The sequence below is a fragment of the Oncorhynchus mykiss genome, chromosome 29, assembly GCF_057628025.1.
Source record: "Oncorhynchus mykiss isolate SJ-2025 chromosome 29, ASM5762802v1, whole genome shotgun sequence".
In the NCBI taxonomy this organism is placed as follows: Eukaryota; Metazoa; Chordata; class Actinopteri; order Salmoniformes; family Salmonidae; genus Oncorhynchus; species Oncorhynchus mykiss.
The window spans coordinates 35,910,152-35,923,036 of NC_143050.1; the positions used below are offsets into that span (position 1 = coordinate 35,910,152).

The window sequence follows — 12,885 nt, forward strand, 5'->3', positions numbered from 1 at the left end:
TGAAGAAGGTATGACAATGTCTCTTCCCCCTCAGGAGGCTGAAAATACTTGGCATGGGGCCCTCAGATCCTCTAATAGTTCTACAGATGCACTGTTGAGAGCATCTTGACTGGCTGCATCATTGCTTGCTATGGCAGTTGCTTGGCATCCGACCGCAAGTCTCTACAGTGAGCAGTGCCTACAGCCCAGTACACCACTGGGGCCGAACTCCCTGTCATCCATGATCTTTATACCAGGCGGTGTCAGAGGAAGGCCCTAAAAATTGTCAACGACTCCAGCCACCCAAGTCATAGACTGTTCTCTCTGCTACCGCACGGCAAGCAGTACCGATGCACCGTCTGAAACCAACAGGACCCTGATCAGCTTCTACCCTCCCAAGCCATAAGACTACTAAATTGTTAACCAAGTAGCTACCCGGACTATCTGAATTGATCCTCTTTCGACTCATCACATACGTTGCTGTTACTGTTTATTATCTGTCCTGTTTTCTAGTCAATTTACACCTACCTATATATCTAGCTCAATTACCTCGTACCCCTGCACATGGACTCGGTACTGGTACCCTGTATGTACAGTATAGCCAAATGATCGTTACTCATTGTGTGTTTATTCCTCGTATTATAATCCTTTTTAATTTTTCCGGTCTGCATTGTTGGGAAGGGTCCGTAAGTGTAAGCATTTCACTGTTATCCTACACCTGTTGTTTACAAAGCATGTGACAAATAAGATTGAATTTGAGAAACAGTTTCCTACTACTGGTGCTGGCTGTAATTCCCTATATATCCAGATGAGGGCAGTGGTGTCTCAGTAGTGGTGTCTCAATACCAGTGGCCAGTCTTGGTATCAAGTGCTAAGCCTAAGCACATGTCAGATGCCTGCCCATATATATATATATATATATATATATATATAAAAACATCATACAGGATTCCTTCAGAAGTTGTTGAAAAGAGTGCAGTGATTTTCCCTGGGTGATTACTGTGGGTTTTCCTTTAGGAATTTTCCGGACTTTTTTGTATAATCGATCAATCAAGGTCATTCATTAGCTTGGTCTGCAGACCCTGTTTTCCAGGTATAAATCCATTGGAAAGAATGAAAGACGATCCATCACATTTACATCCAACCTTTTAGTCACTTAGCAGTGACAGGATTATGACAGGAGTTTATTTAAGATACTCTTTGAAGAGGTAGGGTTTCAGACGTTTTCAGAAGATAGACAGGGACTCCGCTGTCCTGACTTTAGGAGGAAGCTTGTTCCACCATTGGGGTCCCAGGACAGAGAAGAACTCCACCTCTCTTTAAAAAACACAATGAGCGTGGCTTTAAAAAAAATCCTTGCAGCCAAAATGATGGTGATAAACAGTCAACTGTCAATCTCCTTTTCCTTGTTCCTTTAGACAAACCACAGGGCTGATTGGATGGATGTGGCTTTCACTAACAAGCTGTGGTGAAACTGATGGGGTAGCGTGTGTGCATGCGTGCGTGTGTGTCGAAGAAGGTGGTTAAATGGGGTTGTGGGTAGGGGGCCTTGTTTGGATGTTTGAGGTTGTGGGGGCGGGACCACGGGAGAGGCGGGGGGGATGTGGACAATGGTCAAATCAGAGAGGGCGATGAGGTACACATCACAGGTAGAATGACTGTTCATGAGTGTTTACTTCAGCAAGAACTCTCATGTTATTACTGAGCATCAACTCTTACTATTTGTTTTCTCCCTATCTTTCAGTACAAGTGAAAACGGCTCCCACTCGTTTACACAAAGCCAGACATACCAAAACAACTTAATATCTATTTTTGGGTCAGAGACACAAAGTTTCTCTCTCTCTCTCTCTCTCTCTCTCTCTCTCTCTCTCTCTCTCTCTCTCTCTCTCTCTCTCTCTCTCTCTCTCTCTCTCTCTCTCTCTCTCTCTCTCTCTCTCTCTCTCTCTCTCTCTCTCTCTCTCTCTCTCTCTCTCTCTCAGTGGATCATGAATGTGGGCTGTGTAACTTCTTTTGGTGAGTTTCAAATTGTCAGACCCAGTGAACTCTAAAATAACGACAGAGTCTTGATACTGGGCTAGATTGTGTGTGTGCTGGCTTGGACGGCGTGTGTGTGCACTTGTGTGTGTGCACTTGTGTGTGTGTGTGCTCACTGCACATGCGTGTGCAAATGGATGTGTATAATATGCATGGTAATGCATTGTATTTATAGTGCAGCCTTGCGTATGGTGGAGAAGCTTGAATTCATATGACCTCACAGATGATCCAGCTCTGTGTGTGGCCTTAATTTGCGCGAGTGTTCGTATGTGCCCCTCCTCTCCCAACAAAGCAGAACTGAGGGTCAGCAAGGCCATTCACGGAGGGATTGCTGGGTAACCCCTAGTATGCATTGTGGGTAATGGCGTGGTGTGTGTGTGTGTGTGTGTGAGAGAGAGAGAACGCGAGAGAGGGTGTGCCTGTTGTGGTGTGGGCTAAAGTCCTCAGTGTAAATCCTCTTGAATGATAGGGCAACAGTTTTATTTCCGCCTAAATAGACATACCAAGCATAATTCGTTTTCATGAGATGGCCATAAACCATAACTGGTAATGTTGTATAGTTTTAGAAAGGTCTGGAACTCACCTTTCTGGTAAAAAAAAAAAATGGCTATACATTTCTGAGGTGTACTCACTTCTGAGGTCACAAGCTCAAGTACATAGCACAAATTTGATGAAAATATGAAAAATCATACCGTATGTTTTTATACCTATTCAATGAAAGTGGGTCAATAAGGCTTGAAATGACTGGAATGCTTTCTGAATATAGTACCAATTAAATTATAAAGGACTTACTATACGATGTCACCTTTCTTATAACTGTAGAATAACTATGATCATACTTCGTGACAATTTCATATAACAAAGAATTTTCTCCTAAACGTCCACTGAATGGCGCAGAGACACCAATCGAACGTATGCAGACTCGTGACAACTTCAGCTTTAAGCACGGCGTGATTTGGTCCGTCTATGACCAAGAGAAAGTGGTCTTGTTTCAATTCTATTAAATTATTTCGTATTTTTTTCCTGTTGAGAGCTGTAAATCCGGCTGAGAATATCCCAGCGAGTTGAAACCACAACAGTGTGATTCGCTAGACTGTCACCTTTCATATGCCGTCTCTGTCGCTCTGCGGAAGTGCAAAAAATGTGCCAGAAATGTCATGTCACACCCTATGTCACGTCACTCCCTACATAAACGTGGGGTAACTTAACACTTCAAGTCAGCTCCGTTGAAAGAGTGGTAGTGAAGAGCAGACAGGTGGGGCTTTCTGGGACTATAAGGCACAGGACCCTACGAGGTTCACAGAGCACTTTGTACACCAACATGTCAGTCTGAACCGATCCAGAACCGCTCAACGTCCCCCTAGGAGATTTAACATCTCAGAGGTTTCCATTCCTAAACTCCACAGGCCTCTTCCCCTCCTAGGCTTATGGGAGGACAACACACATACACTTATGGTGCAGGCAGGCATGAGCAAGGTCTTGATCTATCTTTGGAAGCAATTATTTCTTATTTCTAAAGCATACTTATTCAACAGGTTGAAGAGCATGAATATAGTCTTGTCCCCAGTCCTTCCCTTTCAGAGAGACTGAGAGACCACCAGCTCTGGAACGTGGCGTTTACACGGCCAGGCAGTTTTAATTGGAGAACAGAGAATGTCCTTTCAGTCAGCCCAGAACTCACTTCCTTCCTAAAGACACTCTCCTCTCTCCGCTAAGCTCAGACATAGCTGTAAAGCTCCAAGAAGACGAACAAGTTTACACTCACTCACTCACACACACGCGTGTAGACACACACATGGACTGACATAAACACACACACACACCCCCGTGCATTCTCACGCAAACACATGCACACATCCGCGTGCACACACTCACAGGTCAGCGTGCCAGTCTGAACACACCCAGTGTGCACACACTGGTTGAATTGTTTTAACATAATTTGTCAACGTGGAACATAAACTGGATTTGAAAAAAGTCATCAACCAGTATTGTTTTCATTTCATTTCAACCAGCATTTAAACATTAAAATTAGGGTAAAACTTCAACTTAATACATTGAGGTCGAAATGTATCCAAAGGTAAAAGTGTTAATATCATTAATTTGGCATCCTATTTATAGGGCTAATGGTAACTACCCTATATATATATAAAAGTATGTGGACCACCCTTCAAATGAGTGGAATCGGCAACTTCAGACACACCCATCGTTGACAGGTGGATAAAATTGAGCACACAACCATGCAATCTCCATAGACAAACATTGGCGATAGAATGGCCTTACAGAAGAGCTCAGAGACTTTCAACGTGGCACCGGCAGAGGATGCAACCTTTCCAACAAGTCAATTCATCAACTTTCTGCCCTGCTAGAGCTGCCCAGGTCAACTGTAAGTGCTGTTATTGTGAAGTGGAAACGCCTAGGAGCCACAACGGCTCAGCTGTGAAGTGGTAGGCCTTGAGCGGGACCACTGTCCTAGGAAGCAACGTCAGCACAAGAACTGTTCGTCGGGAGCTTCATAAAATGGGTTTCCATGGCCCGACCTCACTAATGCTCTTGTGGCTTAATGAAAGCAAGTCCGCACAGCAATGTTCCAACATCTAGTGGAAAGCCTCCCCAGAAGAGTGGAGGCTGTTATAGCAGCAATGTTCCATCATCTAGTGGAAAGCCTTCCCAGAAGAGTGGAGGCTGTTATAGCAGCAATGTTCCATCATCTAGTGGAAAGCCTTCCCAGAAGAGTGGAGGCTGTTTTAGCAGCAATGTTCCAACATCTAGTGGAAAGCCTCCCCAGAAGAGTGGAGGCTGTTATAGCAGCAATGTTCCAACATCTAGTGGAAAGCCTTCCCAGAAGAGTGGAGGCTGTTATAGCAGCAAAGATCCAATCAACCATGGAAGAATGATAATATACCTAGCTACATGATGGTGTCTTTTGTTGGGCAAATCAGAGCCAACCTCCCTCCGAATTTACTTTCACATACTGCTTGTGTAAGAACAGTTGGAGTCACTTTCAACTGTTCAATGTGATTTAGGTAGTCTATGCAAATGAGCATGGATGCTGATCAATGTGAATGTGTTGACATGGTAGCTCAGCTGAAACGAGCACATCTTGTTTCCAACGCGAAACAGGGTACATAGAGGAAAGCATCTAGATGATAGACTCGTCCTCACTGAAGTGCATTGCCCCTCATATACCAGTAGGGGTCACTGTTCAGGCAGGAATTGTTGGACTTTTTGGCTTCACATTTTATTTCAATGAACCTCTTTATTAAGGGTCCATAGCATGATGGTGAAACAATAATGTTTATTCAAACATGCCATTTTTAATATCAACATTGAAACAAGGTCGACTGAAATATGTTTAATCACATCTAAAAATGCAACATAATTTGAACCACCCAATATGAAAAATATTTTTTTTAAGTTTATATGTGGAATTCTCAACGCAATTTCAACGTATACATATATCTGATGATTATGTTGAAACTAGAATGATGTAACAACTTGCTAGTCAGGTTAACTCAACGTATTTAAGTTGAAGTTTTACCCTAATTCCAGTGTTTACAAACGCTTGTTAATAAGATGAGATGAAAACAGTACTGGTTGATTACTTTTTTAAAATCCAATGTATTTTCCACGTTGATTCCACGTCACAATACGTTGACACATTACGTTGAAACAACATTGATTCAACCAGTGTGTGCCCTGTGGGCAGTTGGTGACTCAGCAACAGCAACCATTTTCCCTCCAGCAGCTGGTCCTTAGATGAGCTCATCTAAGGACCAGGTCCTTAGTTGAGCTGGCATACTGTCACTGGAGACAGACAGAAGAGAGGGAAGGAGAGAGAGAAGGCAGAGATGTGGAGAGGATAGCTGAAAAAGATAAGATGAGGTGATCGAGTGGGTGTGTGTAATGAGAGGTTAGGGTTTGACTGCTTGAGGGTTGTGTGTTTATTTCACTTCTTGAGCTGTGTGTATGGTTTAGTTAATGTTAGCTGATTCTGTGCCTATTTAAGTGAGAGTGAAGAGGTGGGGGGACCTGACCAGACACAGAGAGGCAGGCATGGTCATCACTCATGCCCACCTTGGCTCACCCTGCCTGTGGAGCGAATCTAGGACTACTGGAGGAGGTGGCTAAATGCACCAAGTGTCCTCTCCTTCGACACACAGACGTAATGACGCGTTTCTACAGACCATGAATGTCTTTAAGAAGGCTCCTTCCAGGATGTTCCTGTTGGTTCGTGGGAATGTTTCATATTTTAAATCCTGTTCTAGGATGTTATGTGCCTCACATAAGAACTGTGGTTTCGAGGGTTTTGGAGTCTCCCCCATCCTCCTCCCTCTCCTTCTCCACCCTCCTCTCTTTGCTTCCCTCTCCCTTCCCCCCCATCCCCCCTTTCTACCTCTGCCCTCCTCTTTCTCTCTCGGCAACCATTTTGGTTCCTCATGTCATGTCACCCTCTGTGTTCCGAGGTCGTCCCGGGCGACGCCCAATAAAACAGCCTCATATAAAAGCCACATACAAACACACACACGTACACATACAAACACATATTTCACTGCTCTTCTGAGGTCAGCCTGACCACACAGGGCTAGGCCAGAAGACAGAAGGCACACACACACACACAGCTTGGCAGGCCTGAAAAAAATGTGCATACTAAGCAGTAGTGGTCATGACTTGATGTCCTTGTGTGCTCCTGCGTGTGCTTGAGCGTATGTACAGTATCTGTGTGTTGGGGTTACAGTGACTTAGACAGGCCTGAGATCAGTGGCATGGTCAGGGCTGAGAACAAGGGTCTCACAGTATTTACTGTGCTAGAGGGAGAGGACTGGTGTGACTTGACAAGGCCGGGTTAGGGTCTGGGGAGAGGATTGGGGCTGGACTGGACTAAGCCTGCTACAGTTGGTAACGTCCTTATGTGTCCTGGTGTGTATGTGTGTGTGTCAGCTGTGTAGGCCGGGTTGGCCCGGGCCCACCCACTGGGGAGCGAGGTCCACCCAATCAGATCAGACAAAAACAGTGTTTTATTGTAATACTTTTTTTTTGCTCTACTTGTCAGTGTTCCAAACGGGACATTATTATTTTTACCTAAGCATGCAAAAACCATCAGATTGTATTCATAGCAAGCAGTGCACTGGAATGACATTCAGATGAACTGGAATGACATTGACTCTCATGGGATGGGTGGCCAAAAATAACTAACTGAAAGCCACATCCCCAATAAGACACAAATACAGTGGCGGTCGGTGCTGTTTAAAATGAGGGAGGACGATTATTTGTTTTCATGAGCATGGCCTTATTTCTATTATAGCATATTCGATGACTGTCATTCATATTCCATTCACGCAGCATCGATGGGTGTATGCTACTACATGATAGTCAAATGTTCCCCATACCCACATCATGAGGTTGCTACAACCTAGCCTATGAATGAAAGTTTACAACGTAGATGCAAACAGGTTGAGAGAAACATTTGAGGTGACATACAGTGACACATGGACAGTGACACATTCAATAGCGCCTTGCACAAAAACCACTACGATCACGCAGTACAGTGTACAGTCAGTAAGCAGTTCAGCAGTTACACCGGCGGGCCCCGTTGGCAATAAATTAGTACAATCAAAAGTTTATCTTGACTTGGAAGAATTCCAGTTGTCACGTCCTGACCTTAGTTCCTTTTTTTATGTCTCTATTTTAGGTTGGTCCAACATCTAGTGGAAAGCCTTCCCAGAAGAGTGGAGGCTGTTATAGCAGCAATGAGTTGGGGTGGGCATTCTATGTTTTGTTCTATGTTTGTATTTCTATGTGTTTGGCCTGGTATGGTTCCCAATCAGAGGCAGCTGTCAATCATTGTCTCTGATTGAGAACCATACTTAGCCTGGTTTCGCCCTTGAGTTGTGGGTAGTTGTTTTCTGTGTTGTGTGTCTGCACCAGCCAGAACTGTTTCATCGTTCGCTTTGTTATTTTTGTGATTTCAGTGTTCATTAAATAAATATGGACACATACCACGCTGCACCTTGGTCCTCTCCTTCCAACAGCCGTTACACCAGTGTTATGTTGGATAGTCATAGCCAGGTGTTTGAGTAGGCTAAACCAGCTAGCTGAATTTGCTAACTAAGTAAGTGAAAGTGAAAAAAATGACAAAACATCTCTCTCTTGCTTCTCCTTGATTTTTGAATAAATTAATTTTTCAAAACAGTTTAACTGTTGTCTTTCTATCTCTTTGAGTCAACTACTCACCACATTTTATGCACTGCAGTACTAGCTAGCTGTAGCTTATGCTTTCAGTACTAGATTTAATTTCCTGATCCTTTGATTGGGTGGACAACATTTCAGCATGCTGCAAGAGCTGTGATAGGTTGGAGGACATCCTCCGGAAGTTGTCATAATTGCTGTGTAAGTCCATGGAAGGGGGTGAGAACCATGAGCCTCCTAGGTTTTGTCTTGAAGTCAATGTACACAGAGGAGGATGGAAGCTAGCTGTCCTCCGGCTACACCATGGTGCTACCATACAGACTGCTGTATTATTATTTGGTGACATTATTTGGTGACATGTGAATATGTTTACTGTAGTTTTATCTAAAAAAGTATTACTTTTTAAGTGTTTCGCTATTTTTATGAAATTCACTGAAGAGGATGGTCCTCCCCTTCAGAGCCTCCACTGCACGAATATGACCGCATTGAGGCATATGTCATTGTGCTTCTAAGGCTATATGCAGAACTAGCTCTCACAGTCTCACGTCAGAATTAGACACTCATCCAAGTTTCTCAAATGTCAAATTTCTTCCAAACATCAAATTTCAAAGTGTTTAAGGTTACGTTTAGGTATTAACTCCAAAATCTTAAGGTTAGGCATCAACTCTTGATGGTTAAGGTAAGAGATAAAGTTTGGGATAGGCTTAAAAATAAAATCTCAAAAACAACTTTCTATTGCTGGATTTAAACATGCAACCTTGGACCAGAGGCACATGCTTACAACCATAGGCTTACAACCATATGCCATCTCCACCCCCAATGACCTAGCAAAACGAAAACCCTACTTGAAGGTAACAGCACTCACTGTTGCCCCGAGTGGCCGGTTTCCACATCGTCTCCCGCCGTCCTCGGACCGGGACAATACTGATTTGTATCGCGGATGGCCTGGCTGTATATGCACCATGCCACTGCCTTGTTCATTTGTTCATTTAGCCAACAAGACAGGTCATAATCCAGCGCCTTTATCAAAGTCAACACACCTATATTTGTGCTTGAGTTAGCTTAAAAAATGCTGAATGTTCTCTCAGCCTCATGGCAAAATGTGTAGAATAGCATGAGATTAGCTATAAAACGGCACATTTTTCTCTTTACCCCATTGCAAAATGTCTACAATTGCAAGAAGTTAGCTGTCCCCCCCACCCAAATTTCCGCAGGCCCACCCACCAACACATTTCTGGCTATGCTACTTGTGTGTGTGTGTGTGTGTGTGTGTGTGTGTGTGTGTGTGTGTGTGTGTGTGTGTGTGTGTGTGTGTGTGTGTGTGTGTGTGTGTGTGTGTGTGTGTGTGTGTGTGTGTGTGTGTGTGTGTGTGTGTAAGGCAGATCTCTGGTCACCTTTTAAATATAGTAGAGGGGTGTTTGGGGCTCCGCAATAACGAGGCAATCAGAGCTGTTTATTCTCTAATCCAGAGAATAAACACACGGTGTTAGTGTTAGGGTTAGTGTTTCCTTAATGGTATGTGAAGCTGATTGTCTCCGGGGCTAGAGACAGTGCTGGCTGGGGTGGAACTAGAAACAATTGTGCTTAAAAAAATAAACCACTGGTTTAGGACCTCCTGTTCCCCTCCTCATTCTCATTTCTCATCGTCCAGTCCCCCCTCCCACTCCCCCACATACACCCCCAATGTGGCGTCAGCAGCAACCAGCTCCATATGTGCCCCCCCGCTCACACATGTGATGTGGTCTGGGTGCAATGCTGCCCGCCTACCCTGCCTATGCCCCACCCTACACAGACACACACACAAACTCACACATGCATACACACTTGCTTCTGCACACACACAGCCACCAGAGGAGAAAAGAAGCTCTCGGTTTATGAGGTGTTTTTAGGAAAGCCATAGTGCGGACCAGGCCCTGTGTGTGTGTGTGTGTGTGTGTGTGTCTGTGTGTGTGTGTGTGTGTGTGTGTGTGTGTGTGTGTCACACACTCAGGGCGCAGACTCTGTGTCTGCATTAACAGCAGATTAACCAGAACAATGTGAGGAGTGCTGCTTTGTAGTGCAACATGTGTGGTATTTAGCGATGTGATCTAGGTTAGCGATCTGTGACTGCATGGTGTCACTCCATCCAACTGAGATAGCCTATGTATACAAATATAACTGCAGGCTTATTTATTGAATTTAGGGGCCTTTTATTAGTTTGCTTGCATTTTATTAAGCATTTGTAGACAGCGCGTATTCCTTATATAGCACCACACTAACCTGTCTTCAGTGGAGTTTGCACACTATCGGACAGACTGATAAACAGTCAGATAGATAGATAGAATAGATTCTATGAGGTACCCCATAAATACATGTTATTGGGTTATTTTCCACTTTGGGATCTCTAATGTATGCTAGGAAAGTAGTTCAAATTTGGACATTATTGACAACACCAGGAAGTACAGCTTGTAACACCCTTCACAGTTCATCCATCACACGCACGCACGCGCGCGCGCACACACACACACGCACACACATACTTAATGTACTGAATGTAAGGACCGCGTTTACTGTCTGTATCACATCTCTATCACTCCTTACAGTCCATTCATCACAGCCTAATAGCATTTACTGCTAATTATAAAACAGCCATTCCTACTGTAGCCAGCCAACATACAGTATCCCATCCCAAGGTTTCCTGTAAATGGACGCAGACAAAACATAACAGTGTGCGTTTCTCTCTCGGCATTGCTTTCCTCTTATTTTAATCAACTGTACAACCTACTTAGACCAGGCCCAGTTACATTACTGCTTAGCCAGTCAGCCCCCCTCCTCCCACAACTCACACAGCAGGGCTCTCCCTCCCAACAAGATATGAAGGCAATTTCCCTGTTAGGTCATAGTTAAAAATGCAGTGGACAACAACTATGAGTAATCAATGCCTATGAGAATGTAGCCAATACACAAACAAACATAGGTTACTGTCTATTTCCAAATTATGCCGTGTTTTGGTCAGTCAAGTCAGTAGAGAACTCTTTGTTTTATTTGGGACAGACCTATAGGTTTACAGCGTAGGCTAAAATAATTTGGAGTTCCTGCAATTGAGACGGAGGGTGGGGCGACAGAGGCAAGCAGGGAAGGGGGAGGTCTCCTTCAGGATCTCCCAGATCTGTAACCCCCCACCCTCCAAAACACGCGCACACAACGCACACACTGCGCGGTGAGAAGTTTTTCGGGGAGGTCACAGACGCAGCCCTGCAGGGAGTTAGAATTCGCTGCTCTGAAATATATTCATTGAATTTGCCAGCCACTTCACCTCACATGCTATTCACAAAATACAGAACATCTCTGCGTTGTTGACTTAAACAAATTATAATATATATATATATATATATATATATATATATATATATATATATAATTTCTGCAAAATATTAGGTTGCAGGCTTGTGCAAACGTTTTTTTCGCAATTTTTTCCGATTGTTCCAAGACAATACAGAAAACGGTCGGAGTTCCGACGTTTTCTCCAGGCAGGAATAGGCACATTTAGACTAAACTAAAATGCTTCGAGATTTGCTGGTTTACTGAAACGGATAAACAACTAAATGCTGTTGTATTCGAACAGAAAGTCTTAAAACTTGTTGGAAGGTAGAAAGACAGACCGCACCATACTCCGCAGTCAACGTCCATTACGCGTGGCTTCGCCGCGCCACTCTATTTGAACTCGGAAAAATACCGATGTTTTTTCGGGAGTTGTAACTTGAAGGCATCAAAGGAATCGGACATTTAATTCCTATCCTACCTCCTCAAGGGTAGCTGCACAAGGATCGGAAACGCAGGTGAGACACCAATGCAATCCAATAAATATCAAGACTGTAGTCACACAATGTTGCATGCAGCTTGCATTCTGTTGTCTGTAAACATTGGTTCATTATTTTTCAGAATCATTGCTCTTTTGATAACAACAATGCTACATTTAAATTAAGTAGGTGTAGGGTACCTAGTCAAGCATGTTCATATAGATTTTAAATGCATAGCCTATATAAGAAAAATTGCCTATGGAATTTAGGAGCCCCTGCATGTGGTGGTAGCCTATTGAATAACTATGTAACTGCAATAACCAAGGGTTTGTTTGGAATGAGTTGGATATCCGAGGGGTTCCTCTTGATTTATCAGTTAAACGAACGAACCCTTCACGAACTACAACGCTTCAAATGACTTACAACCATTAATCCACGTATCCTATGGCATGCACCCTTTATAGCCTTATAATGTCTTATAAAGGGCTTATGAAGGCGCCATTAATAATGTATAAGATATACACAAAGGTGACCACATTTACAAACCAGAGGGTAGAGTCCAGTTGGTAAGACTTGACCCGCGTCTCTCTCTGAGGAACACAGCACAAGCAGTCAGTCACAGGTCACTGCTAACGTGGGGACATTGTGTCCGACAGACGTGGCTGTAAATGTGTCGGTGTGCGGTAAATGACGCTCGTGTCACGTCTGATGAGACCTGGCTGATGCGTGCAATCTTTGTTGACTCACCGCGCTTGACCGGTGACTCACTCGCGGAACCAACGGGCACCGGCTGACGAATAGAATGGAATTGAATTAGTTCTATTGCCACATGATCCGTTGGCATTGAAAAGTTATTGGATCCGTTTCTTGGACAGAGATTAAAGCTAGTCCTCGACTAAAAAGCACT

The 12,885-nt window shown here is 43.8% G+C and overlaps 1 protein-coding gene across 3 annotated transcripts in view; it reads left to right on the forward strand.

Annotated features, from left to right (window-relative positions):
- Positions 1-11,377: 11,377 nt before the first annotated feature.
- fgfr1b (fibroblast growth factor receptor 1b) overlaps positions 11,378-12,885 on the forward strand; it is a 29,041-nt gene continuing 27,533 nt past the window's right edge. For all 3 annotated transcript variants that reach the window (XM_021590656.3, XM_090227100.1, XM_036968018.2), the window contains exon 1: positions 11,378-12,017. The gene's annotated coding sequence lies outside the window, so the exon portion shown is untranslated. The remainder of the gene's footprint in view (positions 12,018-12,885) is intronic.